Here is a 12,775-nt window from a genome sequence, read left to right on the forward strand (position 1 = left end):
TGCATGTTAGAAAACATGTTGGACCAACATGTCCGTGTTTAAACTTCCTCACTCTCGTTGCGACTTTTAGTCCCAAACTTTACAGATTTCAAGTCACAAATATTGTACATGGTCGCATTTTTAAAGGCTCAACAAAAAAGAATAAAAATATGCCAAAACTGGCATCCTCACCCTAACAGCTCCTCCTCTCTGCCACTTTGAACACTGCTTCCGCGGTTCGTGTCTCCGTGTGCGTTGTTAAAGCTTTCCAAGAACCCGACAGAGCTGGTCAGATGTTAAAGCTATCAACAACTGAAATAAATGAAACATTAAATAATATGTTTAAAGTTATAACTTTCACATTTAATGAAAGTTTGATATTATATGGAAGAAGACGCCAGAAGTCCAAAGTAACGCGATATTTAAAATCCCCATGTATCAGTCCTATATTCACATATGTTGTCAATACAACAATGCCAGTACGAAAAATAGCTTTTAATAGCTCTGTATAACATTATAATCACTTTAGATCAATCTATTCACCTTGAAGGAGAGGTCAGAGGTCAAATGTAACATATTTTATTTTATATCTTTGTACTTTCTATATGCCATTCTAGGTTCAAACGTTTAGGGGGACTCAACTCTTGATTATAATGTCATGCATGCAGTGCCTTGTAATTAATATTAATGGAATATGCTGTTTGCAAATGTAATCAACTATTTTCACATTTGTAAGCCTCAATTCATAAACATAATAAATAAACATCATCATCTGATTAGTTGGATGACCAATTATAGTGTTTAAGAATAATCAGAGTGAATAATCAGAGATTTCAATCTAATCCACCTCTTTTAGGGTGGAGCTTTTCGTTAATTAAACCAGAGGCAAAGGCTCAGTCATTAAAGAAGTTAAAGAACTATTTATGTCAAAGAAGACAAAATGAGAAACATTATTTCAGACTGCTAATCACATAGAGGCAGTCGACCAAATCATCAAGCACTTAAAGTAGCATCATTCTGTACAGACACTGGAAAATCACCCTGCCGCTCACAGACCTGTACGCCAAGCTAACTGGTAATCGAGTTGTTTCATATTAAAGTTTTTGAATGCATACAAACCCTCCCTTTATTATGCAGACTCAGCATAAAGCATCATGTACCCCAATTTCACGAGTGGAGAACAGATTTGTACTCCGTCACATGAATGTAGTGGCACCATCGTGTTCAGCCATGTTTAGAGTGACAGAGTACGAATCCTGTAAAATGCCACCATTCAATATACTCTGTATAGAATTTGCACTGGCATTTTGTAAGTGTGCTTCTGAAGAAGATGCAAAGTATCCATGAAAATAATAATAATGAGTATCTGTGAAAAATAACTTTTGTTTTTCCAGCAAACTTCAGTATCTGCTCCCTCATCCCTCCTGTTCTCTCTCTCTCTCTCTCTCTCTCTCTCTCTCTCTCTCTCTCTCTCCTCATTACTCAACTAGAAACTAGAAAAAGACAAAAATATAATCTTATGAAAATTACTATAGTAGCAAGTTGGGGGTCCATGACTGATTACAGTACAGCACACGGCTTAGTTATGTAAAATCATCATAAATGAATGTGGGAATTTTCATAATTTTTGGTGATTTTGACTAGATCTCCACTCTTTTCTCTCCCTCTGTCCTCCTCTCTCAGACTTTATGCCATCATCCAAAAGTTAAATAACAGTGAATAAAAGACATAAACTGATCCTTATCAATTTATAACAATATTCAAACTGAATACAGTTTGATTATTTGGACATAGACGGGTAACATCATTTTGACTTCCTGGATCTGGAACTGCTAAACAAACACTGACGCCCAATTCGACCAGAATAGGAACAAATTTTTTTTAACTAACTAAAATAATAAAGTTCATCAGCTCCTTGGCTGGCAACTCAAGATATATCAGCAAACTAGTGGATCAGAAGGTCTCTAGTGATATAGGCTACATTAGCAAATGTTTTTGACGCGATTTAGAGAACAAATAAAAATAAGCAGACACTTTATTAGTCACAAAAACAGTTGCCTCAATGCGATTTATGTTGTAAGGTAAAGATCCTACAGTAATACAGAGAACAACCCAACAATCATATGACCCCCCTGTAAACAAGCACTTGGGTGAGAGTGGGAAGGAAAAACTCCCTTTTAGCAGAAAGAAACCGCCAGCAGGTTTGGCTGCGCCATCTGCCTTGGCCGGTTGGGGTGAGGGGAGGAAGACAGGACAAAGACATGCTGTGGAAAAGAGCCATAGATTAAAAATAACCAATAAATGAATGCAGAGTGGTGTATAAACGTGTTGGTATAAACACAGTGAGTGTAAACGGTGATGATGATTTAATGACGCTTTTTCCTATCAAGTGAGGAAGAAAGCTTCCAGATGCAGTCCGTGGCTGTGAGCGCAGCTCACTCACAGCTTCTGCCCTGACTATGTTCTCAGTCTGTGGACAGTTAGTTAAGTGGATGGCTGTATCTGCGCGTGTCTTTGCAGCAGCGTTTCCTGGTCTTGTTTATTTTCAGCCAAATGAAAATCAAAGCATGACGTTTCCACATTCTCGGGGCGCATTTTACGCACGTGGCACAGCAGCCGCAACTTAATTGAGGAGGATATATTTAGATCTCCTGACACGAGATTAATCCCACAGTGTTCACGTGCAGTGATTTGTTACTCACGGACAGCTTTTACGCGCAGATCTCAAGTCTAAAACAACATCTGGAACACAGCCGCGTCTCCATGACGAGTCCAGCTCTGTCACCGCTGTGGGCACGTTTATTTTCAGCTGAATCCAAAGAGCATTTCCTCCGGACGATCAAACATCCTTCTGTCTGAGTTTAAAGGTCTGCTGCTTCAGATCATCACATCAAGCTTGATGTGATGAACGCGTGTTTCATCATTAAGGTTAACAACGCGATATGACAACAGCGATGAAAACAAATATTACTGGACCATAAATGGATCGATACACTAACTCCAGCCGTTGCTGCTCCATTGTGTTGGTTCAGCTCTTACATCTTTTCATTCGTCGCCTGTAGCTCACCGAACCGACGTGTGTCTGCAAACACATGAACATCAGTGCCGTAAAAGAGACTTCCTCTAAATGAATTCACACGCAAACTGAAGTTATGTCACATTAATACAATCACTGTGACTGAACGCCAACATTTCCCAGGAGTATTTGCGGTTGTGCACGCCCCCACCGCCTGAGGGCGCAGCAGGACACGAATCAGAAAGTGGTAACCGAAAAAAGTCCAAACAAATATTTATCGTGGATCTTCACGTAAACGCCAAATTTTAATCGTCTGGATAAATCCTGCTACATATCAGCTTACCTAAACTAACTCTTTCATCTGTCTCACTTCCAGCACATCACACCAACACAGCTTCTTGTTGTCAGTCTCTCACAAGTTTTTCTTATTTTCGTGCACGGAGACTGAAACCAGTGCGCGAATGCTCAGCTGATTTCCTTTAATGTTTCATGTCAGCTTACTGACAACACAGGGAGGGCTGATGTGGTTAATGTCAGCGCCTTTTTTGAGTTATGTTGCTGCCAACAAAATCAAGGTGGGCTATTTCTCATTAAATTGTAAAATGTCTCAGTTATTATGCATTTCATGGGGAACTTGGTGTCTACTTGTAAATGCATTTATTATTATTTTTATTCCTTACGAAGATCCTAGTCTCTAAGGATGTTTTTACTTATTCCACTCAATGGAAATTCCAGCATAGGTGGATTTTTGTCAACCGTAACGATTCTTATTAGTTTCAGAAGCTCTCCCTAAAGAGTTTGGGGCTTTTTCACGTGTTTGTCTCCTGGGTACTGCTGCATTAAACACTCCAAAGGCACATTTGAGGACTTTCAGATGGCTTTTTTTTAATGTCACACACATACACACACTGACAGTGTGAAAACAATACCAGCTACACTGTTGTGGTTGGTGATTATTTATACTGGTCTGGGGCAATAAAAACAAAAAGAAATTTATAATGCAGTTCCTTCACATTTCCAGTAGATGTCACAGAAATCCAGAGTTATTTTCCACACATCTCACACTTTATAAGTTAAATGCTAATACTGTCCAATTGTGTGTGTGTGTGAATGTGTGTGTGTGTGTGTGTGTGTTTTCATTCAGACAAATCTAAAAATGAAGTGCTGACTTGAATTTGAGAGTTCAAAATGATCCTGTATTACTTGAACTGCATCATACTGCTGTTTCTGTTTTTTGGCAGTTTTATAGAAAGTTAAATAGGTGAAGTCAGAAACTCGGTGGAGTAGCAGTTACTGAGTGGCAAAGCTTTTTTTTTTAACCATTTTTCAGCTTACTAACACTCAGATAACTATGGTTGCTGGTTAGACCACAGTTTAGATCCATCCATTTTCTTCCACTTATCCTTACTAGGGTCGTGGGGGTGCTGGAGCCTGTCCCAGCTACCATAGGACTAGGCAGGGTACACCCTGGTCAGGTCAGCAGTCTATCGAAGGGCTAAGACAGAGAGACAGACAACCATTTGCACTCATGGGTAATTTAGAATCACCAGTTAACCTAAGCAGCCTAACCTAACACAAGCAACCAGCCAGATGGTGGAATCAAACTGAGGACCTTCTTGCTGTGAGGCAACAGTGCTAATCACTGTGCCACCATGTGGCCCAGTTAGCTTACAGTTTAGTTTTTATTCCACAGACATATTTGTATAACTGCCTCCTGCTTCATTGCTGTCTACAAATCATCACTCTACAGTGGGAAAGTGAAACTAAATGCTGCTCCAGAAACTACCTGCTATGGTCGGCCACTCATACTTGTCCTCAGAGCCTTACTAAGCAGTGCTGAGAGCGCTAACACAGGGGCGTTAATGATGAAGAAGTCCTTGTAGAAAAAGATATTAGTGGAGCTTCAGAAGGTCCTTGCCAGCTCCCAAGCTGCTGCAGACCAGCAAAAACATTTGGCACACAACCAAAGTGCACCATGCAGAACAACTCCCAGGACTAAATGCTTCTCCCTAAGACCTCTGCAGGGTTACGACAAAGAACTGTCAGGTAAAAGTCCCCGATTGTTATGCGGAAGAAGCCCAGAAACAGGCAAGCATCAGAAGAACTGAGCCACTACAAACTCTATGACATCAGACAGAAATATCAGGTAGATACAAAAGAGATGGACATGGGAAGAAAAAGAGAATTACAACAATCTTATGGGGTAAAACTCCAGTTTTGGAAGATTAACCTCTCAGTGTTGCTGCCAGCACACAGTAGGATATTATCTCCCAGCCAAAGCCAGCTGCATGAGGCCCCGTAAGGGATCCAGCAGGGTGGAGTGCAACCAGGCATGTCCACGGATATCTTTCAACACTCTAGGAGAAGCAGCTCAGTGACGACAGCAAAAATGAAGTAAGTCCATTTTCCAAAGTAGCTCCTGCGTGAAAGAGCTATTTCATATAAGAAATAGAGGTGGCAGTAGTTTTATACCTCGACCATCAGATGGCCGTGATATCTCTTCCTATCTATGACACACAAAGTATCATCTCTAGTCTGCAGGACGCCTGCACCTTCCCCAACCTGTAGCCAGGCAGAATGAAGACTGACCACGACCCGTCAACTGTGAAAGCCCCATTTAAATGCTCAAACCCAACTATATTCTGAGGGTTTGGTTCTTAGCTTACAGTCTTCTCACTTTTCTTTTAGAGGGTTTCCACCAACAGCTGCATAAATGGACAGGAGCTACCTGCTCAGGTCAGAATTTAGGAATAAAAAAATGAAAAAGTTACTCCACAGGGCACGTTAAGCATTAAAGGAGTATTTCAGGAGTTTAATCTGGACCAACAAGATCTGTTTTCCCCCCCAAAAACTGGGAAGATACATGTCATCCATAGATTTCACAGACTATGGCCAATGCAAGTCAGCCTGTGGTCTGAATTCACTGACTCAGAAATCATCCTTCATGTTTCCTTATATTCATGTGAATGTGTGCCCTGCGTTCCCACCCACCTGCCTTTAATGGTCAATGGGAACGATTTCCGTGGACGGAGCGGGAGCTTGGGGTGAGGGTGGGTGTGTGTACGGGGCTGGCGTCCCTTTAAACTGCACACTGAGTTACTGTTGAGGGCTGCGTGACTCCTCGCCGCCGTACCCGCTTCCGCACAGGCGCGATTGGCCGCCACCGCTGTGTGGGCGGGACACGAAACAGTGAATCAGCTCTGAGTCACTGCACGACATGTCTGTCACAGAGCGAAGTGTGACGCGTTCACGGACTTCAGGAACAAACGACTGATAAAGAGACTCAAAGTCAGACTGAAACATGGCGAATTTTACAAAGCACATCTCCGTGTTATGAATCACATATATAATATGTTTAATAGGCTTTCGTAGGCAAGTGAACCTCCACACTGAGTGATTTCTTTTCATTCAGGAGCAGAATTCAAAGCATATTATTTGTCCCATGACACTTGAATGCAGCACGAGGCTGGCTGATATTACAAGACTTCGCATTGGCCGCGGTCTGTGTGACATTGGAGACGTTGGACTGAGCCCGTACGTAGTCCACCAGATTTTAGGTAGAACAGAAATTAGACATCCCGGCATTGGCCGTGTGACCTTTCTCCCATCACAGAAGCTTCAGAGTCCATTTTTTCAAATCCATTTTCTACTTCAGCACCGTGCTGGACGGATCTGCCATACAGGGTGAGTGTCTGAAACTGCATCATGAACTCTTGTACAGACACTCGCTGTCTGGGGCTCCTCTTGGTTGTGATCCTAAGTGATTTATTTTTGTGTTTATGTTTCCATCTCTATGAGTCTTCTTATCTTTAACACCTTAAACATCTCCACAAGTAGCTTTCAGCATTGTAAGAAAAAAACAATAACCCATCATAAATGGGTTCAAAGAAGGAGCAAGTACGTTGCCTGTGTACATCAGCAGAGGCTGTCAGAAGTGGAAAAGTGCAGCGTGGAATTCCCGTTACGCACGATCATAACGCGCGTAGACAGTTCAGCGCCAAACTTCACTGGAAAAATAGCGATTTGTTGGAGCGAACATGCTGCTGAAAGATAATGCATAACAGGTCAAGCGCGCAGCTGTGTTTTACGTGTGAAATGACGACGCTCTTGAAATCGGCCTATGTTTGACAAATGAAACATCGCTCATTGTGATATAACCTCATATTATTTGCGTGTTTAAAAAGTTTAATTAAAAGGCGTCACTTCAAGTTCTTAATCATGAAGGGAGCACAGGAACTTTTTTTTGGGGGGGGGGGGCGGGGGTTATAGTTTTAAAGGACTTTCAGGGAGATCTGATTCTTCTGGAGTTGGATGAACTCACCGCGGTGTTCTCAGTTGACGCTCACACAAAATCAGCGCTCATTTGCTGTTCTGCTACTGCCTTCATTATATAACCGAGTTGTCTTTAAGCTCACACACACCAGCACTGACTGACTGACAGGCAGATCGCGCTGCGCTGCTGCGCTGCTCCAGTGCGGCACAGTATTCCCCCGTGCCTGGACTTCATACACACATGTACTTATAATTTATGTGCCGTCAATGTCAAACCGAAGGAAGAAACACGTGTAGAGGATCGTGTTTATTGGGTATTTTAAATCATCATTGCTCACTAGGAGCATAGACTTTCATATCTGAGTGCAGCCCGGGCTGACCGGCCTGAATGAACACTCCTGCCGTCAAATGGCCAATGCGGGGCTGGCTGGTGGAACTTTGGCAGAGGGATTACATGAGCATCCAGGCCTCTAACTCAGCAGCTAATCCAGATTAAGGTGCTGTGGTTCTTCAGTGTTCCCAGCCTGGGTCTCAGACACTGTGGCCCGTCTGGCAGGCAAAATCAGCAAATCGTCCAGCATTAGCTGTCGCTTTCCCTACTTTCAAGACTCTGCTGTACTTACAATCCCCTGCAGTACACTAAAAGGCAGAAATTCCTGATCTATTATAATCATGAACCTGACCGTCACAGTAAAGAGAACACCATGTTGCTAAAAGCTACCTTGATGATCAAATCTGGACTTGCTTTGGGCCAAAAGCTTTTCAGTAGCCACACTGAACAGATGCAAAGCCCTTCCAGAAGCAAGTCTCACCACTGAGCGGCTACCTTGAAAGTCCTCTGGACACTTATCTGTTCAGGTGTTTTAAGTCATTATGGAAATGAACTTTGCCTCTTTATATCCAGCAAGCCACTCAGGGATGGGGTCAGGGTTCCCTTTAAGCCACATGCTACATAAAGAATGACATGCATTTCTACTGGGGTAAAATTCCATTTAAAGAGGAAGGTGTGGACCTACCTCTAACCCTAAACAGGTCAGCGGTGACTCTGTGGATGTTAAAAGGTTCTGTGGTGTTCTGTTTTCAGATGTTCCTGCTGTCTAAGCAGGCAAAAATTATTTCTTGGGGTTGTATGATATCCAGACACAAATTCTACCCCTTACTTGCAACACAGCATGGGTAACTAATGACCTGGTATATGTTAACAGGTTAGATCAGAAAAGGATATAATCACTAGTCAAATCTGGTCAACTGTAATTCTTCCATACACTTCAAACTTAGGATTCTTTGACTGTCCTCATGTCAAGAGTAGAAGAGTAGACAGGAAAATGGGGAGGCAGAGACCTGGGAAAACGAGCAGCAAAGGGCCACAGGTCGGAGTCAGACTCAGGCTGCTACGTTTAGCCTTGCAGCATCACCTGCTCACCCTGTGAGCTAAACTGGCTCCCAGCTGCAGAAATCTTGACCTACAAATGTGTCATAATCTCCAGTGGTGAAAGTTGCATTCTTGGCCTCATAGAAGTGAACATAAGAAGTCTGCAAACCTCAGGGTACAAATCTGTGTAAGACAGAGGACAGGTGTTGTACTTGTTTCTGAGGCTCAAACCGCTAAGTACTGGTTAGTGGTTCTGTTTTTCCTGACCTTCTGCTTTTAATGCATTTGGCATTCAGTATGGAGAATGTGACAGAGACCGAGAGAGAGAGAGAGAGAGAGAAAGACAGAGAGGGAGGGAGAGCTCTGTGAACTATAAATAGACAGTGGGAGAGTGGTTGTGATGATAGCATCACCACACAATAATCCCTCAGCAAGACTGGCGTTACTCCACTGCACTGTGCTGGCTCTAACAGGGAGCAGGTATCCCCTCTACTTTCCCCCTATACAGTAAGCAGGGTTATCCTGTGGACCCTTGACCTTATGCCAAAAGTCTGTGTGCATAAATGATGTATTAAGCTTGGTAATATGGAACGTGTTTCACTCAGCCTGAACAGGTTGGAGGGTGGATGGAGCTCACTGGTCAGTCAGACAGCAGGCAGGGGGGCAGATCATGTTCCTGCAAGGTTGTGGGCATAAACTGCCATTTGTTGAATGCCATCCTGGACTCCCGCTCATATCAGCTCCGTCTCAGCAAGAAAATATTGGCTATGATCAGTTTCAGCACCCACAGATCTTTTTCTTGTCTTGGAAAGCTAACTATAAGCTCTAACTGCAAAAATTACAAATGAAATGGATCAATGAAGGCACTCACAGAGTGCTTTTCATTGCAGTGTTACCATAGAACTTAAAGTTTGCTTATCTTGATCTGCCTCACTGTTGCTATAGAGTTGCAAAGTGGTGGCTGCTATTTTGGGCAATCCTGATCCAGCAGTAAAGTCCCATTCATTTCTCCCACAGAAAATGTAAGGTGACTCATAGCTGGAGCGCCTCTACAACTTGGATTACCATCAAAATCATCTGATTCAATCATCAAACCATTAACAATGGTGTTACAAAGTATTTATAATTTTTTTTTTAATTAAAAAAAGTCAACGGTGTAAGGTTGTGCAAATAAAACTTCCTGGTAAGAAAGTTAACTTAAATCCTTATTTGCATTTCCACAAGAACAACTGGGTTCTTCAGATTCTGTCAGGAAATCAAGTCTGTGTATCAAAATCAGTTTTGAATTTTTTTTCAATCTCATGTGATAAAATTAAGCAGCTGTGATTGGCTGCCTCTCCACCGCACTGGCTCCTGGAGGTCATGGGTATTGTAGTATTTAGACTGATGTACTTTTGCACATAAGGCATAAAAACCATCAACCTGTCAAACTCTGCGGATACCAAATATCTCTGCTAACATAGTTCTGTGTAAATGCTTTGTCACAGTCATTATAGTATTAACCGAGCATGTTTTTCAATAGTGGGGGAAGCTGCAGCTTTGTCAGTCCTTTAGTGTCCCTGTAATGTCTCTGTTTGAGGTGTAGCTATGCAGCAACATAAACATTTGGACACTATTAGAAGCCTAATCTTTATGCAAACAGATATTAGCTATATTTAAAAGGCAAATCAGTGGCTGCTGTTTTTTGTTTTTTTAAGGAAGTCATAATGTGGTCATGACACTGATGAAAATGCCTTATTCGTCTTTTATTGAGCCCATCCGTGCTTTTTCTGTGATTTACTAATTTGAAAGTCTCAATCTGAAGAAAAAATCTCGAAGCTGTTCCATAATATTTCTGGTGTTAAGCTTAATGACCTTCAGCAGATGTAGTGAAGATCATCTTAAAGGGCCAGTGCACGCTTTAGGACCTTCAACATCCTTTATATACACACAGATATAAACATACTCGACACAGATTGTCAAGCTATAATGAAAACGTCTCTCTTTTGTTGCTGTGTTTCATGGTGGCAGCGCTTGTGTGTGATGTAAGTGTTTGACTGCTGTCCATAAACTGCACTTACAGGTTTGCAGGTGCAAACAGGAGACACACACACACTCTCACACACACACACACACACAGACACACACTTGCATTTTGCTGCCTTACCATTCATTCCATTGCCACAGTCAGCAGTCGTGTGTGTGTTTGTGTGGCAGCTCTGCATTTTTGTTTTTAGTGCTTTTACTTTGAACAGAGCGCTCACCATCACCCCGCCCCTTCAGGCACTGACCTCCTTTTCATTATTCAAACAAACAGCAACTTTTTTTGTTTCATTCCTTCTTTCTTTCTCACATGTTGACGCGGATACAACTTTATTTTTAATTTTTTTTAAACCAACAGACCAACTGTGCAACATTACAGGGAGAAAGAGTGGCAATCGTAAGAGATTTTACTTTAGATATTTGATACTTTGATGTGTTTAAGAGGCTTTTATTGGCATGGATGTGCTTTTCAAGTTTGTAGTGTGGGAATGTGTAAAGCTGCGATAAAGGCTTCATTGTGTGAATGCTGCATGCCTTTTTTTCTTATCTTTTGAGATCTTGTAAAGTCAGGAAATGTTCAGGAAAGAAAACCGGACAAGAATTTCAGTGGTGGAATAATTTCATATTTGCCAAACAGAGCAGGGGCAGCATGGTGGTGCAAGAAGGCCCTGGGTTTGAATCCATCATCCATCCACCATCCACCAACAGGATAGCCGCAGATGTTCGCTGAATCTCAAAACACCCCACATTCCTGTGTTTTTAACTCCCGCCAATGTCACAGACATCAGGGAACGTCCTGTGCTAGACGCCACAGAACATGCCCACTGGTCTCTTGTCCATGCGCTGATGGGTCAGAGCTGTATGGGAGGAGAATTTAAAAAATCAGGGGGTGGTTTAACGTTGGGGCTTGTCTGTGTGCAAGAGTTAGCTTTGAAATGTCGTGAGACAAAATACTGTTACTCGAGGCGGTATTTTAACTCCCAGAACAGACCTCGTGGTAAAAGCGCGTTGTGTTACAGCATTACACCAGTGTCGGTGTTGTTTTCTGCTACGCTTACAGCATGTTTACGACTTGCATCGCAATGCACTTAGGATCTAATAACTGAGGGAGCATTGTGCTGGATTCAGAGATCCTCAGGAAACAAGACGCAACAAGCAGAGATCGGAGACACATCCTGTACACGCACACACACACACGACTGAGGGGATCAGATGTCAGAGAAGGAGCATTTGCAGAGCAGGCCTCTTAACAGGAGCAACAAACAACTGCATTCAGAGACAGAGAGACAGATGTAAAGAGAAGATTTCCAGTGTCCACTGAGAAAATAAGGAGCTCCTAACTGAGCCGCTTGCACAGATGTTGACTCGTTGGGAGGTTATCATGTTACATCCCCTAGCACACTGACTCATTGCTCCACTACCTGTATACTACGCTGAGTTACATCATGTACTCAGTTGGAATACCCCCTCCCACACACACTCTTCCTCCTACTCTGTAAGACAGCGAGAATGCTGCTCGATGCTAACGTAATGCGGTCGACTCTGACACACTTGGTTCATCATGCTGCATGAATACCAGCATGTTTTTCAGAACTAGTTTACTTTTCTACATTTTTTTGGTGCGATGATCGTCTGAAATGAAAAGATTATGATCAAAAAATGTTGTACAGTAAACACCTTAGTCAAGTGTCCTATCAATATATTCTTTTTAAAGGGGACCTATTGTGCTGTTTGTGGCCGCTCATCTTAGATATGCCTAAGGTTTCAGATAATGAGGTTAGTGTAAGTGCAGGTAATCCCTGTTAGCCAGAAGCTCATACTTGAGACTGCTCAAGTATGAGCAGTCTCTTTTAGACAGCTTTTTTAAACTTATTGTCTGTGTGATGTCACAGAAAAGGGATACCCCTAATATGGTGATCTCTGGCACACAGCTCCACCCATTTCCTGTTCAAATCTTTTGCTGGGCAGAATAAAGGGAGCTTAAAGGGAGGAGGAGCTAAAAACTGATTATTTTAGCTGGGGGATGAACTGAAGGGCATTCTCCTCGATACTGTAAATTATTATTTTTCAGAGCTGCTCTAGTAGAGTGCAAAAATAACCTAATATCCGAATAG

At 42.3% G+C, this 12,775-nt stretch overlaps 1 protein-coding gene across 1 annotated transcript in view; it reads left to right on the top strand.

The window, feature by feature from the left end:
• The first annotated feature begins 6,514 nt into the window (after nt 1-6,514).
• The window catches only part of sertad2b (SERTA domain containing 2b), a 43,797-nt gene continuing 37,536 nt past the window's right edge, over nt 6,515-12,775 (top strand). Inside the window, exon 1 of the mRNA XM_063491764.1 lies at nt 6,515-6,679. The gene's annotated coding sequence lies outside the window, so the exon portion shown is untranslated. The remainder of the gene's footprint in view (nt 6,680-12,775) is intronic.

This window comes from Pelmatolapia mariae, linkage group LG13, assembly GCF_036321145.2.
Source record: "Pelmatolapia mariae isolate MD_Pm_ZW linkage group LG13, Pm_UMD_F_2, whole genome shotgun sequence".
NCBI classification, from domain to species: Eukaryota; Metazoa; Chordata; class Actinopteri; order Cichliformes; family Cichlidae; genus Pelmatolapia; species Pelmatolapia mariae.